Here is a 12,091-nt window from a genome sequence, read left to right on the forward strand (position 1 = left end):
CCCTGCTCTTTGGATGGATACCTTGCTCAGCCTAGATACAGTAGGGAGGGCCTTGAACCTTCCCCAAAGCATTGTGCCTGACCCTCTCTGAGGAGTGGATGGAAGTGAGGAAGTAGGTAGAGGGACTGGAAAGAGGGGAGGGAGAGGGAACTGGAGTTGGTATGTAAAATGAAAAAAAAATAGCTTACTTTTTATTTAAAAAGTAAAATGAAATGAAATGAATTTTTTAAAAAGAGAGAAGTCTGCACAAACAATATTGTAAACACGTATTGTGTGAGTTCAGGCAAGTCTTTATTATGCTGTGGCAGCCAAAGAATCCTTCTCTTCAGTTAGGGTGAGTCTCTAAATGTCAGCTTCATTGCAGACCCCAACTTCTATGTTATCTTCTGTCATTTACCTTTCAGGGCTTTCCTTAATCTTAGGATTAAGACAACTGTATGAATGACATCTCCCAGTTCTAGGTCTTCATTACATCTCTTCTCAAGGAAAATTGTCCTGTTCACACAGTTCTTCCCCTCTGCTGTGGCCTTCCAGACAAAGGAAGCTCCAAGTGGCTCTGACTGAAGTAAATGTGATTGGCCTTCATTCTACACACAAATAAATAAAGGAATGTCAAATGAATGAACACCACCTGACTGGGTATCCTCTTGCATGACAGAGGCTACTCTCTATACCAGCTGGCCCACGGGAATGGGTTCTTGGTAAGCGAGGTAGAATTGCTGAACAAGGTCCTGAGCTCTGCAGCGCTCTGCAATCTGGGCCAGCACCACTGCATACCAAACTGATATGCTTGGTAATAGGTTCCACTTTGTGTACACTTGTGTTGTCATAAAGGACGGAGTTCTGATTTTTTCTCATTTGCTAATACTACACCGTTTGCAGCTTTTTATTTCAGTTTTTATTGTGAATTGTAGGCCATTTATTTTATTTTGCTTTATGTCTAAAAGCCACTTATGAGTAAATACATAAAATATCATTTGTCTTTCTGGGTCTGGTTTACCTCACTCAATATGATGTTTTCTAGATCCATCCAGTTGCCCACAAATTTCAAGATGTTATTTTTTTCTGCTGTGTAGTACTCTGTTGTATAAATGTATCATATTTTTCTTATTCATTTTTTGGTCGAGGGACATGTAGGTTTTCTCCAGGTTCTGGCTATGACTTGTTTGTCATATTGTTTCCATATTGCTGTGAACATAGTTGAGCACATATCCTTGTGGCACGATTGAGCATCCTTTGGTTGTATACCCAAAAATGGTATTACTGGGTCTTGAGGAAGGTTGTTTCCTAATTTTTCGAGAAACCACCACACTGACATCCAAAGGGGTTGTACCAGCTTACATTCCTACCAGCAATGCTGGAGTGTTCCCTTACCCCACAACCTCTCCAGCATAAGTTGTCATCAGTGTTTTTGATCTTGGCCGTTTTGACATGTGTAAGATGGAATCTCAGTGTTGTTTTGATTTGCATTTCTCTGATAACTAAGGATGTTGAATATTTCCTTAAGTGTCTGTCTTTCAGCCATTTTAGATTCCTCTGTTGAGAGTTCTCTCTTTAAGTCTGTACCCCAGTTTATTTTTTATTGGATTATTTGTTCTTTTGGTGACCAATTTCTTGAGTTCTTTGTATATTTTGGAGATCAGCCCTCTGTCTGATGTGGGGTTAGTGAAGATCTTTTCCCAGTCTATAGGCTGCATTTTTTTCTTGTTGTCCATGCCCTTTGCTTTACAGAAGTTTCTCAGTTTCAGGAGGTCTCATTTATTAATTGTTTCTCTCAGTGTCTATGCTGTTGGGGTTATATTTACAAAGTGGTCTCTTGTGCCAATGTGTTCAAGTGTACTTCCCACTTTCTCTTCTTTGAGGTTCAGTGTAATTATTAGATTTTTTTTGGTATTTTGAGACAGCGTTTCACAGTAGCTTTGTAGCCTGTCCTGGAACTAGCTCTTGTAGACCAAGCTGGCCTCAAACTCAAAGAGATTCGCCTGCCTCTATTTCCCAAGTGCTGGGATTAAAGACATGCATCACCACTTCCCGGTTTTAGTGTGGTTAGTTTTATGTTGAGGTCCTTGAACCCTTTGTACTTGAGTTTTATGCATGGCAATTTATATGGATCTATTTTCATTCTTCTACATGTAGATATCCAGTTATGTCAGCATCATTTGTTGAATATGCTTGCTTTCTTTTTCCCATTTTATGCTTTTGGCTTCTTTGTCAAAAATCAGGTGCTTGTAGGTGTGTGAATTGATATCTGGGTCTTCTATTGGGTTCCATTGGTCCTCCTGTTTGTTTTTATGCCAATACCAGGCTTCTTTCAGTACTGTAGATCTGTAGTAGAGGTTGAAGTCAAGGATTGTAATGCCTCTAGAAGTTCCTTTATTGTTTTTACTTTTCTGGGTCTTTTGGATTTCCATATGAAGTTGAATATTGTTTTTTCGAAGTGTTGTTTCTCTGATTTTTTCTCAGTCCATTTACAATCCATAAATGAAGGGCTACTGATTGTTTTGAGTTAATCTTGTACCCCACTTAATTACTGGAGGTGTTTATGAGTTGTAAAAGTTCCTTGGTAGAATTTTTGGGTTCACTTATATAAACTATCATGTCATCAGCAAATAGTGAGTTTGACTTCTTTTCTGATTTGTAACTGCTTGATCTCCATTTGTTGTGTTATTTCTATAGCTAGAACCTCAAGTACTATGTTGAATAGATATGGAGAGAGTGGACAACCTTGTATTGTTCCTGATTTCAGTGGGATCACTTTGAGTTTCTCTCCATTTAGTTTGATGTTGGCTGTTGACTTGCTGTATTCTGCCTTTATTATGTTTAGGTATGTTCTTTTTATTCCTGCTCTCCCCAAGATCTTTATTATGAAGGGATGTGGTATTTTGTTGAAGGCTTTTTCAGCATATAATGAGATGATCATGTAGGGCTTTTTTTTCTGTTTGTTTATATGGTGGATCACATTGACATATTTTTATATGTTGAACCATCTTTGTATCTTTGGAATAGGTCATGGGTCATGGTGGATGATTTGTCTGATGTGTTCTTGGATTCACTTTGCCAGTAGTCTATTGAGTATTTTTGCATCCATGTTCATGTGTGAGACTGATCTGTAATTTTCTTTCTTAGTAATGTCTTCATGTGGTTTGTGTATCAGGGTAATTTCTGTTATGTCCCCCTTTTATTTTCTGATTTTGTTAGATTGAATATTCTCTCTCTGCTTTTTGGTTAGTTTGGATAAAGTTTTGTCTATTTTGTTTTGTCTATTTTCTCGAAGAACAAACTCTTTGTCTCATTGATTCTTTGTATTCTTTTCTTTGTTTTTGTTTTGTTGACTTTAGCTCTCAATTTGATTATTTCCTGCCTTCTAGTTCTCTTAAGTGAGTTTGCTTCTTTTTGTTCTAGAGTTCCAGGTGTTATGTTAACTCACTAGTATGGGATTTTTCCAGCTTCTATGTAGGTATTTAGGGCTATGATGATTCCTCTTAACACTGCTTTTATTGTATCCCATAAATTTGGGTGTGTTGTGTGGTCATTTTCATTGACCTTTAGGAAGTCTTTTATTTCTCCCTTTATTTCTTTTTTGACCCATTGATGATTCAGGTGAGCACTGTTCAATTTCTATGTTTCTGGGCTTTGTGAAATTAGTATTGCTGTTGATTTCCAATTTTAAGCCATTTTCATCTGAAAAGATATATAGGGTCATTCCTTATTTTTTGGATGTGTTGAGGCTTGCTTTGTTACCTAGTACATGGTCAGTTTTTTGAGAAGGTTCCATGAGGTGTTGAGAAAAAGGTACATTCCTTTATGTTTGGTTGGAATCTTCTATTGATGTCTGCTAAGTCCATTTGAGTCATAACATCTGTTAGTTCCCTTATTTCTCAGTTATTTTTCTGTCTGACAGACCTGTCCATTGGTGAGAGTGGGGTGTTGAAGTCTCCCACTATTAGTGTGTGGAGTTTAATGTGTGATTTCTGCTTTAGTAGTGTTTCTTTGACATATGAGGGTGCCCTTTTATTTGGGGCATAGATGTTCAGTATTGAGATTTCCTCTTGATGATTTTTTTTGTGAGAAAAATGAAATGTCCTTGTTTGCCTCTTTTGATTGATTTTAGTTTGAAGTCTATTTTGTTAGATATTAGGCTAGCTACACCAGCTTGTTTCTTAGATACATTTGATTGAAATTTTTTTCCTACCCCTTTACACTGAGAAAATGTCTGTCTTTGAGGTTGAGGTGTGTTTCTTGTATGCAGGAGAAGGATGGATTTTGTTTTCATATCCTATCTGTTAGCCCGTGTCTTTTTATAGGTAAGTTGAGTCCATTTATATTAAGGGATATTATTGACCAGTGATTGCAAGTTTTTGTTATTTTTGTTTTAGCTGTTAATTATGTTATTGTGTGTGTTTTCCCCTTCTTTAGGATTTGCTGCTATTGTCTGTGTTTGTGTGGATGTAGCTAACTTCCTTGGTTGGAGATTTCCTTCTAGTACTTTGTGTAGGGCTGGGTTTGTGGCTAGGTATTGGTTTAAATCTGGTTCTGTCATGGAATATCTTGTTTTGATCCCCTGTGGTGATTTATAGTTTTGCTAGGTATAGTAGTCTGGGCTTGCATCCATGGTCTCTTAATGTCTTCACAATGCTTCACCAGGATGTTCTGGCTTTTATTGTTTCCATTAAGAAGTCAGGTGTAATTCTGATATGTCTGCCTTTATATGTAACTTGGACTTTTTCCTTTACAGTTCTTAACATTCTTTTTTTATTCTGTATGTTTAGTGTTTTGATTATTATGTGGTGAGAGGATTTTTTTTTGATCCAGTCTATTTGGTGTTCTGTAAGCTTTCTGTATCCCCATATGCATATCTTCCTTTAGGTTGGGAAAGTTTTCTTCTATGATTTTGTTGAATATATTTTCTGTGATTTTGAGTTTGACTTCTCCTTCTTCTATCCCTATTATTTTTAAGGTTTTTTTTTTATGTGTTCCATATTTCCTGGAGATTTTGTATTAAGCTCTTGTTAGATTTAGTATTTTCTTTGATCAATCAATCCATTTTCTCTATTGTATCTTCAGTACTTGAGTTTCTTCTATCTCTTGTATTCTGCTCTTTATGCTTGCATTGTGGTTTATGATCATTTTCCCATAGTTTCCATTTTCAGAATTCCCTTGGTTTGTATTTTCTTTATTGTTTCTTTTTCTTTTTTTATTTTTTGAGACAGGGTTTCTCCATAGCTTTTTGGTTCCTGTCCTGGAACTAGCTTTTGTAGACCAGGCTGGCTTCGAACTCACAGAGATCCACCTGCCTCTGCCTCCCGAGTGCTGGGATTAAAGGCTTTATTGTTTCTCTCACAGTTTTCAAGTCTTGAATCATTTCTTCCATCAGTTTGATTGCTTTTTCTTTGTTTTCTTGAAGGGATTTGTTGATTTATTCCAATATTTTGTTTGTCTTTTCCTTCACTTCTTTGAGGGAATTTCTAATTTCTTCTTTAAGGGCCTCAAACATTCTCCTAAAGTTATTTTTTACATCATTTTCTTCTTCTTCACCTATATTTGGGTGTTAAAGTCTTGCTGTTATAGAGTCACTAGTGTTTGTTGGTGTAGTGTTGTTCTTTGTGGTGTTGTATATGTTCTTACCTTGTATATCCATCTTTTAATCTGATTAGTGTAGTTGGGGCTGTGCCTCTGGTGAACAATCTTCCAGGTGCCAGTGGATCCAAGGTTCAGATGGTTGCTCCTTGTGGTGTGGTCAGGGTAATGGTTCCAGTCACACCAGAGGCCACTCAGTGTTCCTGTGGGTCTTTCTGCAGTTCAGGACGTTGTTTGAGGCTGCTCCCATGGACGTTGCTTGCTTGGGGCTGCTCTCAGTAGAAGTCACTGTCTTGGGCTTCGTCCCTTGGAGGTTCCTGACTTGTACCAGGACCCCGGAGGTTTCTGGCTTGTTCCTGCTCCCTCAGTGGTCACTCCATTGTATTTGCTTCTGTGGAAGTCGCTGCACTGCCTCAGGCCTGCTCTGGTGGAGGTTGTTGGCTCAGACCTGTTCCTGCAGATGTCTCTGGCTTGGGCCTGCTCTCACAGACATCTCTGGCTTGGGCCTGGTCCTGCAGAGGTCTCTGGCTCAAGCCTACATTCTTGGTGATCACTCCCTTGTTCCTGCTCCTGTGGAGGTCACTGCTTCAGGGCTGCTCCAGCAGAAGTTGCTGGCTCAGGCCTGTTGCCACAGATGTTGCTGGCTTGGGCCTGCTCCTGTAGAGGTTCCTGGCTTGTGCCCAGACCTGCAGAGATCTCTGGCTCGGGCATGATCCCTAGGCAGTTGCTCTCTTGTACCTGTTTATGTGGTGTTCACTGTCTTGGGTCTGCTCTGGTAGAGGTTGCTGGCTCAGGCCTGATCCCTTGGAGTTTCCTGACTCATGCCTGGTCCTGCAGAGGTCTCTGGCTTGGCCCTTGAAAATCTTTTCCACTGTACTAGAATTAGACTGTCTCAGTCTTGTGCAGGAGATTTTTGTAATGTGATCTTGAATTCCAGTTGTATGTATTTCATCTGGGATTTGTTCATCTGTTCATTAGGGAGGTTGTTCCATAGTTTTTGAAACTTAAAAGATTATATATATGAGTAGTTGACTGCTTGTATAGATGTGCATCTGTACACTCGTGGCACCCATGAAAGGCAGAAGAGGCTGCCAGATACCCTAGAGTTGAAGATGGTAGATAAGCATTAAAAATATTTTCCAAAGGATCTCTAGATTTTGTTGGAGTCTGTTGTCACAACTCCTTTTCATCTCCAATTTTAGTTAATTGCCTTATTGCCTGTTCCTTTGGTAAAGTTTTGTTAGAGGTTGGTCAGTCTTGTTAATCTTTTTAAAGAACCAACTCTGGATGACTTTCTGTCCATTTATTTTTCTGCCCTAATTTTTTTTATATCCTGTTATCACCTAAATTTGGAGCTGAGTTCTCGCTTTTCTAGAGATTTTCAAAATATGTATTATTATTCTGTGTATGTGTGTTAATTTATGGAGTGTGTGTGTGTGAGAGAGAGAGAGACAGAGAGACACAGAGAGAGAGAGCTGGCACACAATTTTACATTTGTTTAAGGAAGTCAGAGCACAAATTCTGCAAGACATATTTTCTTTTTACCATGGATTTTAGGATCCCACTACAGTGGTCAGGCCTGTGTATTAAGCACTTCTACTCCCAGAGCCATCTTTCTGACCCCTTTCTATAGCTTTGGGGCATATTAATTAGTTATTTATTTGAGAGGTCTCAGTTTTTTAATTGTGAGCACTTATAAAGTATACCAGATATTCTTGAAGGTTGTACTTTCAGTTCCATTTGACTCTAGGATTTTATAAACTTTCTACAATTTCTCCATTTCTTTCAAAAGTGTATTAAGCAGTTTCTAAGCATTTGTGGCATTTTTTTGAGTTTAGTCTTGCTACTGGTTTCTTTTATTATTTTATTGTGGTCCTATAGGATACAGAAAGTTATTGTGATTTTCCACATTTATTAAGATTTGTTTTGTAGTCTATAATATGGACAGTTTAAAAATAGTTCCCATGTTCTAAGAAGAATGTGTATGTCCTGTCTCTTGGATGGACTGTTATATAGACCTCTGATGGGCGCAAGTGACCCATTGTATGATTTAGCTCTGAGGTTTCTTTGTTGATTTGTGATTTGGAGAACCTACCTATATATGAAATTAAGGTATTGATGTATCCTAATATTACTTTATCTTGACATGTTTTGTCTTTGTACATTTTAGGAATTGTTTTATGCAGCTTTGTGAAGTTCCCAAGTTTTGGTGCATAAATAATTAAAATATTATGTCCTCTTGATAAATTGTTATGTTTATCAAGTTGTAGTGGTTCTCTATTTCTTCTAAATAGTTTTGGCTTAATGTCTAATTTCTAGTTTATCAGATACAATAATCACTACACTAGCTTCCTTTTGTATAATGATCTATGTATAAAGCACTTATAGCCTGTTATGAATTTGTTTTAATGTCTACATTTCTTAATATATTTTCATCTATTTAGATATATTATTTTGATGGGTATGGCAATCTTGGCCAACAATTATTTACTTTCTAGTATAGCACTTCATGTTTACTAAGTTTTTCACACGATTTCAATCTTATTATACTGAATTTTTATTTTATTGTAAACATCTCCTTCAAATAAAGTACACATTTCTACATAATTTTTATTTGTTCTTTATGAAATTTTATATACTGTATTTTTGAGAATATTGTTTCCCCTCTCTCAGTTCCTCCCAAGTCCTCTACCTCCCTACCCCCATATTCATATTATTTCTCTTTAAGTTAAAACAAAACTAAACTAAAGCAGCAACATAAAAAATCTCCCACCCCACTGCCATCGCTGCCACCACCAGCAGCAGCAGCAACAACAACAACAAAACCCTCCAAGTCAGATTTGTATTAGTCAATTACTCTTGAGTAAGAGGAGGCTTGCCTTGGAGTGTGGTTGACATATCCAATGTCTTGACAATGAAGAAAAAAAACTGATTATCCCTTTTCTAGCAGGTATCAGCTGCAAACAGTTTCTTTGCTGGGATGGAACTTTGTGCCCATTTTCCCTCCTTCATTCTGGGATTTTGTCTGGCTATGAGCAGATCTTCTACATGATGTTGCAGACATGTTGAGTTCATGTGTGCATCAGCCCTGCTGTGTCTATTTCTTTGGATTCATCCACTACCTTGGACTCTTAGAAAACTTTTGCCTCATCTTTTGTATAGATCTCTAAACATTGAGGGGAGGGGTGTGATAAAGGCCTCACATTAAGACAGAACACTCCAAAATCTCTTACTCTCTTCACATTTTTCAATTGTGGGTCTCTGTTTTCATTACCGTCTATTGCAAAAAGCTTCTCTGATAAGGGCTGACAGCTGCACTGATCTATAGGTACAGTAGTTTGTCATTACTGGTCATTTTATTTATATGTTCACCTAGCTGAATAATAGTTGGTTTTCCTCTTGGGCCCATGTGACCTATGCAGTCTCAGGTTCTTGGGACAATTAACAGTGTCAGACATGAGCTCAATCTCATGGAGAGGGCCTTAAATCCAATAAAAGAATGTTTGCTTCCTTTGGTAACATCCATGGCAGTATTGTAATAGTGATCATATATTTCAGGCAGATTGTTATAGCTCACAGATATGGATATATCCATATGAATATATGGCTAGCTGGGTTTGATTACTTCCTTTTATCCTCCAGTAGCATGCACATAAGCCAGAAGGATGTGACTTCCAGTTGAGTACTAGCTAGTTTTCTCCATGTTTGATGACATGAGTATCTTCAACAATAGGGTCTGACCGTTAAATTGTGTAGGGTAACTATTCTGGCTAGTCTTATATCAACTTGACACACAAGCTAGAGTCATCTGGAAGGAGAAAACCTCACTTGAGAAAATGCTCTCCATATGATATGGCTGTAAGGCATTTTCTTAAATTAGTGTTTGATGAGGGAGGGCCCAGCCCATTGTAGGTGGAGTGGTCCCTGGGCTGGAGGTCCTGTGTTTCATAAGAAAGCAGGCTCAAAATGTCAGGGGAAACAAGCCTGTAAGCAGCACCATTCCATGGCCTCTGCATCAGCTTCTGCTTCCAGGTTCCTGCCCTGTTTGAGTTCCTGTCCCGACTCCCTTCAATGATGAACAGTGATGGAAGTGTGAGCCAAATAAACTCTTTCCTCCCCAGTTTGCTTTCTGGTCATGTTTTTCATTGCAGCAATAGAAAACCTAACTAAGAGAGTAACCAATAATATTGCCAGTTCCCCATAATATTTGAAGGGATCTATTTGACACCCCACCCCAGCCAATGTGTTTACAAGATGTAACCCATTCCTGGAACTGGGCCTTTTATTTGGCAGCATATGAAAAGGTGCTGGTGCTTTTTGACAATTCTCTAGTCTTGTCTTTATAGACATTGTGTGTCCATAAAAAACAATAAATATGAAGGAATTTTAGTTAGTCCTATCTAGCAATAAGAGGATTGAGAATCATGTATGTTAGAGGCATAAGACCGAAACAAAGTAAACCCTTGTGAGAAATCAAGATGATGATTAGTAATTAATAATAGACAAAACAATACACCTTATACATGATGAACATTTGTCTTGTTTGTTGAAGTCCAGAAGTCGATATGATGGTTGTGCTCCATGAAGACCAAGTGAGTTCTGGCTCCTTGCCATATGTGATAACCAATTTAATAAAATGTCTCTGTGCTCTCTGACTATATGACCTGTGACCTTACAACTTTCAGAATGTTGATGATAGACTTGATGTCATTCTGATGTTTCAGATTCCGCGTGCTAGTTACATGTTTCCCTTTTACAACTCTTAATATTCTTTGATTTGTAGTTTTGACATTTTGACTATGATATATCATGAAGAGGTTCTTCTCTGGTTATACGTATTTGTGATTCTGTATTCTTTTTGCAACTAGAAATCTATTTTTTTTCTAATTTTGGGAAATTCTCAACCATAATTTCATTGAAAATACTGTTTAGACTATTAGATTTGATCTCAGCTCCTTTTAGCTCATGAATCTTTAGATTTTATTTCTTGAGCATTTGGTTATGCTCATTTTTCCCTTAGGCACATCTGTATGTTTTATTTTCTTTAATTTTTTCAATATTCTTTCTTTTTCTTTTTTTATTTACTCTTCTCTCATATATTGCATTCTGACCACAGTTTCCTCTTTCTCCTCTCCTCCATGCCTGCTTCAGATCTTTTCCTCCTCTCCCATCAGAAAAATTCAGGCCTCCCAGTAATATCAACCAAACATCCAAACAGAGCATATCAAGTTATAATAAAATTAGGCAAATCTCCTCATATTAAGGCAGGATGAGGCAACCTAGTAGGAATAAAAGGGTTCCAAAAGCAGGCAAAAGAGTCAGAGACAGCACCCATTTCCAGTATATGTAGTCCCACAAGAATACCAAGATACATAGGCATACCATACATGCAGAGGACCTTGGTCAGATGCATGAAGGCTCCCTAATTATCGTTTCCGTCTCTGTGAACCCGAGTGCTGGTTAGTTGATTCTGTGCACCATTTTTTTGGTGATTTTTTTGGCCCTTCTGGCTTCTATAATCCATCCTTGACAGCTTTTGCAGGATTCTCTGAGCTCTGCCTATTGTTTGCCTGTGGGTCTCTGTATATTATGTTCCCATTCATTGCTAGGTGAAGCCTCTTTGATGATGTTTATGCTAGACTAGCATCTACAAGTATAGCACGGTATCATTAGGAATCATTTCACTGACTTTTTTTTTTTTGGCAGTCATGTTTGGTTCTATCGTAGATCTCTGGGCTATCCAGATTCTGATTCCTGCCCCCCCAGGCAGTATCAGGCATGGGATTCCTACATTCTTATTTTTTTCTTTATTTTGACTTTCTTCTTTACTCACTCATACTGAGAAAACCTCTAGTTGGCCATGTCTCTGACATTTTTTCTACATCATTTTAAAAGACAATTTTGAAGAATGTAGCAGTCTTGTCTGGTTCATATTTGACTTCAGTGCTTGGAATATAACATTACTTGCTTTCTTAGATGTGTAGATTATGGCGTTAGATCTGGTATTTTCTGGTATGATTTCTTCTTTAAATGAGGTGGTATTGTTCTTTAATGGCTTTTAATATTTTTGGCTTTATATTTGATCTTCTGATTGTAATATGTCACAGTGTAATTCTAGTCATGCTTTGTTGCAGTTCTAAATGCCTCTTATGTTTGAATGTCCAGTTCTTTCTCCAGATTTTTGGACTATAATTAAAAATAACCTTCCCTTTCTTAAATTACTTCTTGTTAGCTATTTGGTTTTAGCAATAAAAATAAAAATAAAATAAATAATATTTATCCTGATTTTATTTAAGGACCTTAAAATAATTTAATTTCTTTATTTTGAGTAACCTATATCCCCAAATTCCCAGCTCCTAGCTTTATTAGTATCATTACCAGAATATATTCCTTATAATAATGTTTCAGTTAACAAAAGAAAAAGTCAGTATTGATCACTTTAAATTTTATTTTAATACAAACCACTTGCATTTAGTTGTTAGTCCTATAGTTAGTGCACAACTAGTCAATATAT

General features: G+C 37.4%; 1 pseudogene; it reads right to left on the reverse strand.

The window, feature by feature from the left end:
• Positions 1-294: 294 nt before the first annotated feature.
• LOC126491730 (proteasome subunit alpha type-2-like) lies at positions 295-5,638 on the reverse strand (annotated as a pseudogene).
• Positions 5,639-12,091: the final 6,453 nt, after the last annotated feature.

The sequence above is a fragment of the Alexandromys fortis genome, unplaced genomic scaffold, assembly GCF_014885135.2.
Source record: "Alexandromys fortis isolate MF-2015 unplaced genomic scaffold, M_Fortis_MF-2015_v1.1 scaffold_188, whole genome shotgun sequence".
Lineage (NCBI taxonomy): Eukaryota > Metazoa > Chordata > Mammalia > Rodentia > Cricetidae > Alexandromys > Alexandromys fortis.